This window comes from Gymnoscopelus braueri (genome assembly GCF_963280865.1).
Source record: "Gymnoscopelus braueri genome assembly, chromosome: 19".
Lineage (NCBI taxonomy): Eukaryota > Metazoa > Chordata > Actinopteri > Myctophiformes > Myctophidae > Gymnoscopelus > Gymnoscopelus braueri.
In genome coordinates this window covers 34,046,336-34,061,117 of record NC_137621.1, presented here as the reverse complement: position 1 = coordinate 34,061,117, position 14,782 = coordinate 34,046,336, and the positions used below count along the sequence as shown (strand labels likewise).

At 41.8% G+C, this 14,782-nt stretch overlaps 1 protein-coding gene across 9 annotated transcripts in view; it reads right to left on the bottom strand.

The window, feature by feature from the left end:
- Positions 1 to 14,782, bottom strand: part of dctn1b (dynactin 1b) — a 51,775-nt gene that overhangs the window by 22,716 nt on the left and 14,277 nt on the right. The gene's annotated exons all lie outside the window — the stretch shown is intronic.

The following is a 14,782-nucleotide window of genomic DNA, read 5'->3' as shown; positions in this document are numbered from 1 at the left end:
GAGCAGACAGCCTAGCCATGATGGTATGCTACTGTGAACAGGACACACTGTACTGAAATAACAGCAGGAACATTTATCATGTATCATCTGCAGGAACATTTATCGCGTATCATCTGCACTGAGAAGTTGAAATCGATTCTCCCTGATGACTAAAAGCCACTGACCTCCTGAACACAACATCAAGGTGTAACTGTTAGAACAGCACTCATCATATGTCAATGGCAAGACTTCTGCATGATAAAGCCAGGTTTCAGGCACAGAATACGTGTATAAATCTAAATTATATCAAGAAGGGACTTCATGAGGCTACATGACTTAAACACTGAGTGCTGGACAGTACTAGACACTTAACCTCACTAAACATCACTGACCAGAATAAGACACAGATGAATAAGCATCAGCTGACATTTTCAAACAACACACACTATGACTTTATAACATGGTAAAGACAAGGACTGGGGTGAGGTGCGTTTCAAAGCTTCCATGAGGCTGTATGAGTCATATAGTTTAACCACTTAAACCCTGTATACTTTAGTTGACCGGGGTCCCCCAGGGCTCTATACTAGGTCTGCCAGTATTTCCCTCTACACAAAATCTCTTTGCTGAAAATAGGTGATCTACAAGCTCACAACGTGTTGTGAAGCGTCGTGGGCTTGTAGATCGGCTAGTTTCGGCGACTGTTCCCCCTTGATGCTAGGGTTCATGTGGTTAAAGCCTAATTTATTTCTTCGCTGTACGACAGTGTCACTTGCCAAGAAACAGTTATTTTCGTTGAGTATCACCGTCGTATAACAAAGAATAAATCAGGCTAACACACAGCCATGTTCATGGAGAAAGATGCTGTTAAAATAAATAACTTGTTGTGGACAGATGGGAGAGTATCATCTACATAGGGCTGTCACCATCATTACATGTTTGTTGACGATTAATTGTCAAACAGTTAATTGGCAATTAACTGTATTAATAATTGCGATTAATGATTTAATTGTGTTTTTGGCATTGAACATTAGAACATATACTGTAGGCCTAAATAAATATTAAATTTCTAGCCCAGGCTATACAATTAGTCATTTTATACTAAAAAATATTCAAAAATCGTGGGAAATAGCAGATCTGCAAGCTCACAATGCGCCACAGCGTGTTGTGAGCTTGTATATCTGCTATTTTTGGTATCTTTTAAATAGTTGAAAATGTATGAGCGTTTGTGAGTTATTTCCCTAAATGTTCAAGACACGGACGGCAGGTTGAAAGTGGCTAAAAGAGCCCGGAAACCATTCTAACGTAATGTAATAATTATGACAGGCCTACAAAAGGGACTTTCAATTAACAGCCGGCAAAACTGAGAGTGACATGGCAAGAAAGACACTGCATGTATGAATGAAGATTTCTACCCCAGAAACACCAGAAACTTAAAATACCGCTTTAGAATGAAAAAAGCAACCCCCCACCACCCCACACATGACCATGACCATGGAAGCATGGATTAAAACTTCTGGATATGATCCATTTACAGTAGCAGCTGTACCAAGAGGTAACAACTAAGCTAATGGATGACATAACAACAACAATACCCCCACAGACACAGAGACGTCAGATTGTGTTGTGTACCTTCCGGGGAGCAGGAGTCTGTCTCATCATATTTGCAAGTGAAGAAGACACACGCAGTCACAGAGAAAGACACACACACACACACGCACAGTCACAGAGAAAGACACACGCGCACACACACAGTCACAGCATCACAGAGAAACACACACACAGTCACCGATAGGTAGACACACAGTAGAGAACAGCAGCCAAAACCGCGTTTAAGGCAGACAGACGGACGGACGGACGGACGGACGGATGAGCCCCAAAGATGCAGCCAGTAAGGCAGGCAGGCGGACAGACACAGACAGTAAGACAGATAGATAGCAGACTGGCTCCAGCCACTCGGTTCCTCTCAGACTAGGAAGCTGCAGCAGTGCAAATGGCCGCGGCTCTGTTCCAAGGCGCCCCTCTCACTCGGTTCCTCCCTCCTGATACAGTCAACCCCGTCCTCCTCTATGTCCTTTCAGCTGGCTTGCCAGTGAAGCAGCCTCTCTTGTCATAACGTGAGCGGTCTCGAGCGGCAGTGGTGAGCTGGAGCTAACGCTGTCCTCAGGTCGATTCCCCCTCCCTCTCTCTCTCTCTCTCTCTCTCTCTCTTCTCTCCAACACCCCTGTTAGGATGCAGACATCTCGCTGACACACGGTTTCTGATGAGCCACTGTTCAGTTCACACCTCCCCTCTTCCCTGTTCTCTCTCTCACTCTCCTCTCCTCTGTCTCCTTCCGTCTCCCTCTCTCTCTCCGTCACTGCTCACTGTGATTTTCCCAGCCTAGCCAATTCCCTACTACGGCATTACATCACCCGCAACCCTCCACCCCAACCACACACACACTCTTCCCCATCATCACTGGTGTGTGTGTGAGTGTGCCTGCGAGTGCCTGTGAGTGTGTGTATGGGAGAGACAAATGAGAGAAAGAGAAGGGGGGGGGTAACAGCAAAAGAATGGTAGCAGAAGAGGATGGAGAAAGAAAAGAGCGAGGGTAGAAGAGAAAGGGAGGGGAGAGGATGTGGAAGGAAAAAACAAAGGAGGGGCAATGAGTCGGGTGGTGGTGGAGGGGTCGGGGGTGACAACACTGATGCAAGCCTTCTCTGTATCCTAGCAACTGTCTTGGATTGTTCCCATGGACTCATTAGAATGACATATACAGAAACAATGAGGCTGCCCTGACATCTAAGCCGTGACATGAGCATGGATGCTGCTGCTGCTGCTGTGCATTGAAACACTAGTATATGATGTACATTCATATTGTTATTGCCAACAACACTCCAACAAACTGCCAGTCTAAGTTTTCAAACAAAGGAACACACACACCCAAAAAATGGTGCAAGTCATCACTTTTTGAAACCAAAGAAAATGGAACATCTCTTTGTACAAGTGGGCCAACATATTTTATTAGTTCTCGACTTCCATGGAAAGAATGCTGCATTAAATGTGTTCTCCCAGGCTTCAATAAAAATTCAATTTTTATAAAAAATTATTTAGGAATGATAAAACAGTTCTATCAGTTCAAAGCCAGATTATTGGGCTAATGCCTGTCTACATGGTTATGCTAAGACCAAGAGCCTTTTGATTTCCTATCAGTAATATCTTCCTCAGCTCCCACTAATCTCCTGCCCAGGACAGATTGCATGGTGAGAAGAGAAGAGGATTAATTCCACTGGGATACTCTGCTAAACTATGAGCTTTACACCCAAAGTACTGTGGTCATGAATATGGAGATAAGTCAATTACGTTGTCGATGAAAGAACGTGAGGGTGTGAAAGTTAGTATAAATAATAAAGGATTTTTGTTTGTTAATAACATTGGGCAGATAAAGTTAAGAAACTGAAACAAGGAGCATCTCTCCCTCACCCTTACTGTCTCTTAATTCTTCCCTATAGCTCTACCCATTAAGTGTTGCATCATGGGAAGGACAGGGTATGAAGGGTTGGAGAGAGCGAGAGAGAGCAAGAGAGCGAGAGAGCGAGAGAGCGAGAGAGACTGGAGTGGGATGACGAGATGTAGAGAGGTTTCAAGTTCCTGCTAGAGCAGCATTGACAGATGTGATTCACTGACTCTAAGGGCATTGGTCCTCAGCCCAGCAGCAGCAACATAACAAAGGGGAGATAGAATTTCTGCCCCAACAGCACCAGCACAGCACAACATAATGAAGGCAGTTTGCTTTATTGGCAAACCGGCAGCAGCTGAATATATTTCAAATGTTTGGACAACATAAAGCACTTGCAGTACGCTATACTCTCTATGGAGGTGATGTTTCCAGACCTCGGTTTAATACAGTATATATATTATATATATATATATATATATGTATTACTTAAATACAGTATGTATACTAAACAGAAGGGTGCTGAATGCTAAAAAGGATAACCTGTTTTAATTCAAATAATATAAAGTTCTATGATTGACTACTTACAGGATGCTATCTGAATTGGTCAAATGTGATAAAAAATACTAATAACTAGAAAATGTGCTCCTCGGAGCACAAGTCTCCGCCAGCAGACTATAGCAATTATATTATCATAGCAATAACTAATGAGATACAGTAGAGTAAAAGATATATACTGTAGTTAAATAAAAAGGTGTATGTTAAAGAAATATTTATTTAAAAAAAAATGATTTAAAAATCATATTTTGTCTTCTAATGTTTAAAAATATGTTTAGAAAAAATGTTTAAAAAAATGTTTAAAAAAAGATAGGATGAAAAAAAGAGATCCAAAAAATTATTTATTTATGTATTTCTTACAAAAATGTATATACTATATACATTGGTGTCAACATATTAATACGTATTAAGATTTCGGTCTTGTTGTGGGATCAATTCAACTCTAGTCCTCTTCTGTGTTACTGTTGTAGATGAGTATGCTTTCTTAGCTTTGGCCTTCTGCGCCTTTGCTTGACCAATGTCAGGTGTTCTCAAAGGGACACACACACGCACGGACGGGTGATTTGGACTAGAAGATACTGTTCCAATCAAGACTGATTGATCCTGTCTTACCTCGCTTCAAAAACGTAAACGGCTTTTTGAAGTGACACACCTTTTTATTATAGGATTGTATTTCGTCATGCGTCCCTCTAGCCAATCAGAGACATTGATGTCAACATATTGACACGTATTAAGAGTTCGGCTTTGTTGTGGGATCATTTCAACTCTAGTCCTCTTCTACGTTACAATTGTAGATGAGTATGCTTTCTTAGCTTTGGCCTTCTGCGCCTTTGCTTGACCAATGTTAGGTGTTCTCAGAGGGAAACACACACGCACAGACGGGTGACTTGGACTTACTGAAGGTACTGTTCCAATCAAGTCTGATTGATCCTGTTTTACCTCACTTCAAAAAGTAGGGGCTTTTTGAAGTGACACACCTATTTATAGAATTTTATTTCGTCACGCGTCCCTCTAGCCAATCAGAGGCATTGGTGTCAACAAATTGACACGTGTCACGTGGAGCTTGCCCAATGTTAGCTTGGCTAACAATGTTTGCTCACACAAAGCGAAAACATATTCTCCACCTTCGGCGGAGACAATAATCACCTAGCTGGGGCCTGTTTCACGAAACCTAGATAGCAGATTAAGCCGGGATTTATCAACTATCCTGGATGAATTTATCTTGGATTAGCCATGAATAGGTTTCATGAAAGCTGAGTTATCTTGCCAGATTCATTTAGCCAGTTAACCTGGATATGTTTATCCATAGTTGGTTCTCAACTTATTTTGTTTCAACTTTCAAGAGTGCATTTTTTTTCGTTGTGTGACCCTCAACACAGGATTTAAGAATCCCAGGCCTAAATTATTAGTACCAGCGACAACACTAGCATCTGCACTGTCACTGGAGTAGCGGGAACGCCGCCCCCAAGCCCCAATCTGTTCGCAATGTTGTGGCCCTCGGCTTGGTACCCTAGACATAATTTGGCCCATGGGGAAAACTAATTGGGGAACCCTGATATACAGTAGGTCCACATTGCCATTAAAGGACTACTTAAGCCCTATATACTTCATTATACATCAAATTACAAAAATATATAGGCTGCACAACCTCATCATGACGTTAAGCTTGTGAGCTTGTAGATCTTTGTGACCATTATAATTTTTTATACTAATTATTTGTGAAATCGGTCTATGATAGACCATATTTTATCGCTTATGGGCGATCTATTTTGCTAGGCCAATAGGCCTAGTCGAGGAATATATAACTGCATGCCACAATCACTGGAGAATACGCACAGGAATATCTATCAATGAGTCATTATACCAGTGAGATTTAAATTTTCCCTGCCGAGTTGTGGATTAGCTCCTGTCAGATTATTTCCTGGACTATGGATTCTTTATTGATCTATCCTGAGGAGTTATTGGATTACTTTTGTTCGTTTGGATTGATTCATGAACATGTGGCGACGCAAATGGATGAGTGCGTGTACAGTGAGTACAACACTGAGTGTCACGGAGATGTCACTTGAATTGAATTACTGTGCACGTCGGAGCGATCTATTCAAATAGATTTATACAAAACTAGGCTTGATCTTCAAAGCAATTCAGAGCAATTAAATTTAATTTAGGAAACATAATAGTTTAATCTGAACCACTAAAACCCTCAATTAGTCAAACACACCACTGTACTACGCTCTTTTTTCACTTTTAGGCCTACACCTAAAGCCAATCTAGCCGATCTATAAACTCGCAACGCATGTAGACTTGTAGATCGGCTATTTTTGGTGAATGTTCCCCCAGAATAGGTTTGCTGGGGTTCAAGTGGTTAAGGAGAATCAAATAGGCCTACATCCCTTTTATTTTTTGTAAAAATTAATACTTTACTAAATATTACTGTTACTGATTGTCATATTAATGTTATTAGAATTATTTAAGTTAAGAGTAGTAGTTAAATGTAGCCTATATTTTGAGGATACTTTCAGTCATTCAGAGCATTCAGTCTATCCACTATTGCGAGTATTCTCTCCCTTTTATTACTGTAGCAGTATTTATTTTATAAGCTTACTTCCTTGTAAGCGCGTCTTCTCCATTTAAGGATCAGTAAATCTGTGCTCGACCTCATGGTCTTTTAAAGGAATACCTGAACGTGCATTCAGCCTGGCTTGACCAGCCTGGCTCAACAAAGTCGCTCCTTGGTTTGGCGTTAGTGGAACGGAATAAACCAGGCTGTACTGAGCAAACTTGTCAAACCTGGATTTGGCTTTACATCCAGGATGATTTAATTCTGCCTTTGTGAAACGGCCCCCTGGTATAGACCTTTAAACACTTGACAACATAACATTCTTAATGGCTCAAAGTTAATTTCCTTTTATGTTAGTTTCATTATCCACTGTTTGTGAATATAAGTAGCCGACAGGAAATAAATGTGGAACCAAGCTGTAACCCAAAAAAGCAATCCCACTGAAATGTCTATATTAAATGACTAGATTAAAGCTGAAACAAAGAAATTATGAAAATACAAATTTCCACATCTTGCAGACTAAAGCCCTGGAAGTCCTAGAGGTCTACAGACAGACCAGGGGAATGAGAAACAGCTCACATGGAGTGAGTAAATCTGAGTTTGGCAGCAAATCCATAATCAGCTGGGCTCTTTCTGTGAGTCGACTCCCTGCAGCAGCAGCAGGCAAGGCGGTTGATATCTAACCCACTGGAACATCGATCAGAATCTGACATTTTCTAGACAGTGCAGCAGAGGATATGACTCAGCTCCAGGATGTTAAGCGACCACTGCTGGACCATGACCATGAAGTGCGTGTACCCAGTACCCACACACTAGTACATAACCTAAGAAGCCGTCCCACGCAACACACTAATGCATTTCATATACAGCTCAAAAATGTCTAGCAGTATGTTTATAGATATATATATATATATACTTTTTTTTATTACAAAGGCTGAACAATGGAAATCTGGTCAGTTACTTCATGAAAGCATATACCTGCAAGTAATTCCAAAATATATTTGGAAAATAATTTAGGCACTAACAGTTTTTTGTCACAGTTTTTTTTTTTGTCCAAGATATTCTTGTGGCATTTCTGCTTAGAAGAACAGAGGGAGACAAATGCAAAAAAAAAAAAGTGACATGGGTCTGGAGCCAGACCAAAATTGTCCAAGCCACAAGAGCTTTCTCCAAATAAATTATATGGACTATTTTTTATATTTTGAAACATATCTCAGGATAAGCTTGAGCGTATGTGAAATGCATTTTCTACCGACATAGTGGCACACAGGCAGCAGCGACTGAATATAGCCCATGAGACATACAGTAGAGGCCACATACAATATGCCAGAGCTTTGAACCACAGGAGAGCACGGAGCATGGTGAAGGGACTACAACACATGGTACAAGAAATAATGGAGTTGCATGGGTGACACAGATGTGAGGATTCTCTTTCAAAATCACACATTCTGTCTCTCTCTCTCATAACCACAGAATAGTTGATTAATATCACGGCGGATGAAAGTATGGATGACTTGATAGGAAATATGGGTCAATGGGAGCTAGCGAGACCCTGGTGCCATGCAGCAGCTATAGGCCAATCAGAGCCACAGATACCACGGTGATCATAACATTACCACTGTACCGAGGTTCGAGAAACATGCAACACCTTTTTGGGCTTCACTCCTCGCTGCGTGATCGAAGGAGGGAAGGAGGGAGGGGGTGTAAAGGTGAAGGTTAGAGGTCAAGGTTGCAGAGTTCATCAGTGGCATGCTGCACGTGATGGGAATTATAGTGAGTTGGTGCTCTCCGTTGGTGATGTCAGAGGTCAGATATCAAACAATACACTAACCAGTACACACACAGACACATTCTTGCTTAGCCCTCAGGCTCTCTCTCTTTCACACATTATTACATTGCTCTTTTTTTCATTTACTTTCATGAGGGCAGACCACAAACAAATTGTCAAAAAGATTGATCTTCTAATAAACCTTCATCAAGACAAATTATGCACAACTCTTACGAAACTTGGAGCCAAGTTTGTTCCTGCACCATGTCCATGAAACAAGTCATTTGTTTTGGTGACTGCACCAAAACAAATGACAGATTACAGTGCAGTTTCAGTACAGTTCAGAACTGGTGTCCAATCTAATCAATCTTTTGTGTGTGTGTGTGTGTGTGTGTGTGTGTGTGTGTGTGTGTGTGTGTGTGTGTGTGTGTGTGTGTGTGTGTGTGTGTGTGTGTGTGTGTGTGTGTGTGTGTGTGTGTGTGCGTGTGTGCGTGTGCGTGCGTGAAATTCAATCCAACACATTTCAGAATGTGTCAGGTTGCATTTATTCTTCACTTTAGCATTTGTTTTCGTAGGGTGAAACAGAGAATGTGAACTTGAAGACAATGTTGTAGATTAATAAAGATATATATATATTTTTTTTAATGGAGCTAGCAAGTGTAGTGATGGGCCTTTTTTTTTTGAAGACTTATGAATAAATCCAATCACACTACTTTTCATTTTGACCTTGTGTTTGGAGTCCTCCAATCATGTTCCTTTTCATTTTGGTTTTAATGGCAGACAACAACATTGGCATATTAAGTTTCTGCACAGATATGTTGAATGTGAATGTTTCTGAACTGAAAATATGTTTATCGACTCATAGTCAAGTACTATGCGCAATTTATAAATAGATTATAACTGATTTCCACCCTTTCGGTTTGCAACTCGGATGGCACTGAGTGTACAGCGCAGCCCTCTGTCGGTGTGCCGACAGAATCAGAATGCCTTGTTTGGATCGTGACTGGATGACTCCTAACATAAGTACACTTGGCTCATTCCTTATTCATAAGTCTTCCTCCGCCATCCTAGGAACAATAACATTGCAAAGGGGACATGTTGCCACGTTATCAGAGGTTTGGCTAGGGGTGAGGGTAAGATGGAGGGGGGTATCAGGTGAAAACCAGGAGTCCAGAGAGACAGCAACATGACTCAGCAACTCTCTAGAATTTCATCTAACAGTGGTGGGTGGGGTTGGTTTGATCTTCGTTAGATATCCGTCCTAGAAATGCCAGCAAGATGATAATGTGCACTCCTTTTGAATGCCAATAACAGCAGCCTACGTTTTATACGTGTTTAGTATCATCAATTACAGTAGCTGCCCATGTGGGATATAGTTTACTTAAATGAACAGAATTGCAGAATTTTTATTGCCTGTGTTTTAACTAAAACTAACTGATCTAACATAGAAGCTTTATCAAATGTTAAGTTAGAATACTCATCCTTTTTTATCATCTCTATTTTAAATGTAGTATAAATCATACTTTTACTTTCATGAGGATGCATCACTTTTGTAAGATGTTAATGACTGTAGGAGCCCTTAGACCACACAGATTAACTGAAGTAGTCAAGTTGGAAGAGAAATCCCCTTTCAAATTGATTTGAAAAAACAGTAGAACAATGGATAACAATATGTGAACATAAATATACAATATATCCATTCGTAGATGATAGATTTTCATATTAGGCTACTGGCGATAGATTGTACATTAGTCTTATGCCTATATTTACCATTACATTATACAACTAGAAAAAGTGCTCCTCGGAGCACAGGTCTCCGCCAGGTCAGGTAAGTTATTGTGGCCTCCTGGTGGCGCTATAATAGGCCAATGTGAAAAGGGTGGCATTTCTTCCTCGGCCTAGTGGGAATGTGTGTGCAAATTTTCACGGAAATCGCACGCCACGTTCATGATTTCAGACATTTTGTTCAAAACGGACCAATCCTGCAAACTTTGGAAGTCAACCTTAGCCAATCAGGATGGAATATGAAATATCGGACAGATGCGTCTTGATCACATGACTATAGAGATACTGTGTACCGATGTGCGTGATGTTTGGATAAAATCTGAAGGATTAATATCCAAAAATGTATTTGACATAAGTCGGCCTCCTGGTGGCGCTGTAAAAAGCAGATGTGAAAAATGCAGTGCAGATGTTTTTCCTTGGCCTCTAGGGAGTAGGCGTGCAAAGTTTCACGCAGATCGGTGCAGTTATAGTTAAAAATGCAAATCGGCCTGTTATAGCGCCACCATGAGGCTGATGTGAAAAGTTTTAAGTGCCATTTCTTCCTCGGCCTAGTGGGAATGTGCGTGTGCAATTTTATGGAAATGGCAAGCTGCGTTCATGATTTGAGGCAGTTTGTTCAAAACGGACCAATCCTGCAAACTTTGGATGGTAACCTTAGGCAATGAGGATGGAATATGGGAAATCGGACAGATCAGGGTTGATCACATGACTATAGAGATACTGTGTACCGATTTGCATGAGGTTTGGTTAAAAACTGTAGGAGTAATGGGGAAAAATGGGTTTGCACAAATCGGCCTCCTGGTGGCGCTATGACAGGCCTATGTGAAAAATTTGAGGCAGAGGTTCTGAATTGGCATCCAGGGAGTGTGTGTGCACAGTTTCGCAGCGACCGGGCCAACGGTGCCTGAGATTTGGTGCTAACACACAGACAGGACACACGGACGGACACACGGACGGACGGACGGACACACGGACGGACGGACGGACAGGGGCGAAAACATACTCTCTCGCCATGCCTTTCGGCCTGGCGGAGACAATGAACATGCTAACCAGTCAGACCAAGTGCAGCTGGCTAGGGTCAGACTTTAAGGGCCCTATTTTGAGGACGCAACTTAACACCTTGCACTAGGTCTTAACTTGCGCCGTGGGGGTGTCTCCCAGCACTATTTTGCTATTTTGAGGATGCTAATATGCACCTAGTGCCGAGCACAGCACCGGCGATAGGTGGTAAATGGCCCTGGATTATCAATAGTTGTGTTTTGGGTGTTACATCAATCCAGCGATCAGAGTATCGGGTGCCATTATGTTTAAGAAGAAAATTGCGCACAGTCCTAAGTAGTGAGATCAAAAGTGCACAGGATGCTTTCCTAGCGACAAAACCAATGTCCTGCATGACGTGAAGCGTGCAAGTTTAAAATCTACTAATAAATAACGTCAGGAGATACGGGTGAAACAAAGGCTCTCTGCTCACCAAAACATCAACATTGAAACAAGAGAAATCCAAACGCAAGTGCATGGCCATTACTGCAATCACTGTAGCCTAATTGTCTATCTGTGATACCTATACAGAAATAAATGCTTCTCTCGCTTTCTCTCTCTCTGCGGTATAGATGGATTAATGAAACGAATGGTGTGGTTAGGAGCAAACGCAGAACGCAGCACAAATCATTGCCTTTGATTAGCCTAAGGGCAGGTACACACTGTAGGATTTTAAAGTGGTCGGGGAGTCGTCTGATCGTTAAGCATTACACACTGCAGGAGTTTATTTCTTGAAATCGGCTGTCATACATCGTTGTGGTTTTCACACTATAGATTGATCCCCGACCAGGGATTACACACTGTAGGATAGTTCACTAGGATGCTATCTCCAGAGTCAGACCCAATACATACATTTGTGTTTATTCCATTTCATTTTAATCGACATATCCCGTGATATGCCTCTCTCCCTCTCCCTCTCTCTCTCTCTCTCTCTCGCACGTCAAGTGCGCTGACGCAGTCAGTCAGTGACAGTGTTGCCATGTCCGCTTATTATAAGCGACTTTGGGATTGTTCTTCTGTAAAGTTGCTTGAAAGTGTAGTTGCTTTTTTGGCCTCGTTTCCTAATGTTGTTTGAACCAGTTGTTCTCAAACATTTTCATGGCAAGGACCCCCAAATTAATATTTGTCCGCAGAGGCGCAGACCTCCCCCTTCTGAAAATATGTTGTGCCATAGACCCCCATACAAGATCTGTGTGGATTTGGAAAATATTCCCCCCCTTAAAAATAGCCTATCTACAACGTGAGCTTGTAGATCGTCTATTTTCAAGTATCCAATGTATTTGTATATAGGCTTAAAGTGCTCATAGTCGCCTTTGTTGGGCTTGTTTTCACAAACCTGGTTGATTATTTCTCTCGCAAAATCTGGCAACACTCACAGACAACGACACACACACACAGACACACACACACAGATCGCTCGCTCTCTGTGTGTGTCTCTCTCTCGCTCTCTCTCTCTCTGTGCAATAGTCTCAAATAAACAGCCCCCCTTCGAGCACGCTCGCTCACTCTCATTCGGTTTTATAATGTTTAACTTAATACAGGACTGGACGGTATCTATGCGGGGGATCTGTTTGTTGTGGTCAGGTGGCTGTAATGTGCTCTCATTGGCTGTAGCGTTCATCTCCTCGCAAGGTGGTCGCAGCTCCTTTCATACTGTATGATATTGTCTGCTGTCCTGTCTGGGACAGAGCTGAATATCTAACAGGGTAGTTGATCTGAAAACGGTCGGAAAGCCATCGCAGAGTGGATGATCGCGGCCAAATGGTCTCGCGGAGCCTTTCACACACAGCGAGCATTAGCTCGCCGATCAAAGGCCGATCTGCGTCAGATCGGGAGGTTTTGTCGGCGAGCGCCAAAAAAAGTCGCGGACAGCAAAATCGGACCAAATACCCTGCAGTGTGTACCTGCCTTAACTGTTGATACAAACACAATTGACACAAGGAACAGTCACACTTTTGCAGAATACAGGAACATCTGAATCACAGATATTTGTTGAGAATTAGGTGTGAGGAAGACTTCTCAATGTTGTGCGACTCGTGAGCAATGATTGCAAAATGTCCGGTATGTTTACTGTAGCTACAAAGGCTGGCACAATGACGCTAAGGATTCACTACATCACGGTAGGCTATTTGAGAATATTTATCAGCTGCCTGAAGATGTTTCTCCCTCTCTGAGGCTCTGTATTTTGGAGAGCTCTGTGACAAAACTGTCCAAAATTCACAGTGCGCACGGATGCTTCATTATATACATGTTAAATAGGGCCCAAAGTCTCCTTGCTTAATTTTGGTCTCCGCCAGGCCGGACAGCCGAAGGCCGGAGACTATGTTTTCACTCCTGTCCATCAGTGTGTCCGTGTGAGTGTCCATCCGTCTGTCTTTGAGCAGGCGATCTCCGGCACTGTTGGACCGATCAGCATGACACTTTTCACGCACTCTCTCAGTGGGCCAAGAAAGAACCTCTGCCCCAAACCTTTCAAATTTGCCTCATGGTGGCGCTATAAAAGGCAGCTTCAAGTTTTGGCCAATAACTTTTGAACCATGGTCATACAAAACAATAATAATTCCCTGGATTTCTTGGATCATGATAAAACTCCTCACATAGGCCATGCCCATTTCTGCCAGACAACATTTTCTGGTTATTTCATTGTATCTCTCTACTCTTATCAGTATCCTGTGTTTCATGCTTACTGCTTTTGCAGCAAACGACATCTGAATTTCCCCACAGGGATCAATAAGGGTCCCTCTCTTATATAAATTCATAATTAAGTAAATATTTGCATTTCACACTAAATAGTTTTGAAGAGAATTTTAAATAGTCAAATGATTAATCAATGATTATAGCAACCAATTAATCCAGGACTAAATTAATACAACCCAAATGAAAATATAAGAATTATAACTCATTAAAATCTGAGCATGTGAACTAATTCCAGTTTATCACTCCTATTCTGAGACACTCAAAACTATAAACTGCAGTAAATGAATCACAGCACAAGGCTTATGTGCCTGCTTTTGGTAGTAGACACTGCCCTCTACTGGACAAGAATAAAATGAACCTACACATTTCTGTTATGGAAAATTCTAGGGTGCATCCAAATAGTCAAAAGAATTACGTCCCATCTCTTTTCCTAAACACTTCCTTTAGCTCGAAAGAAAACAGCATAAGGTCAAGGAAAGATGTAAAGGAGAATTTCCAGAGGGACTGCAATCCCTCGGGTTGTCTGCGATGTGTGTGGCGAATTTGAAGTCGACCGGTCGATCGGTTCTCGAGATACATGGATTACAGATGTACATACGTACAGAGATTCCCTGCATTTATTGTAAGGGTGATCAGTGGTCACAATTCGACTCAGCTCGAGGGAAATAACAAATAGTTAGTTGACAGTTAGTCTACAAAACATACAAAACAACCTCTCTACACACGTTAATTTGTAAATGACGATATGCATGTAATTTTATATATTTTCCAAGGACATTTTTTTAATTGCAAATAAAACACAATCTTCACACAGCTTGTATGCTTTCAGATCTCGTCACCAACAACACTCATGTCGGCAAAGGACATCTGAGGACAGGTGTAAAGGACCTTGTGTGTGAGGACAAGTGCAAAGGACCTTGTGTCTGAAAAGGACAATTGTGTCTGAGGACAGGTGTAAAGG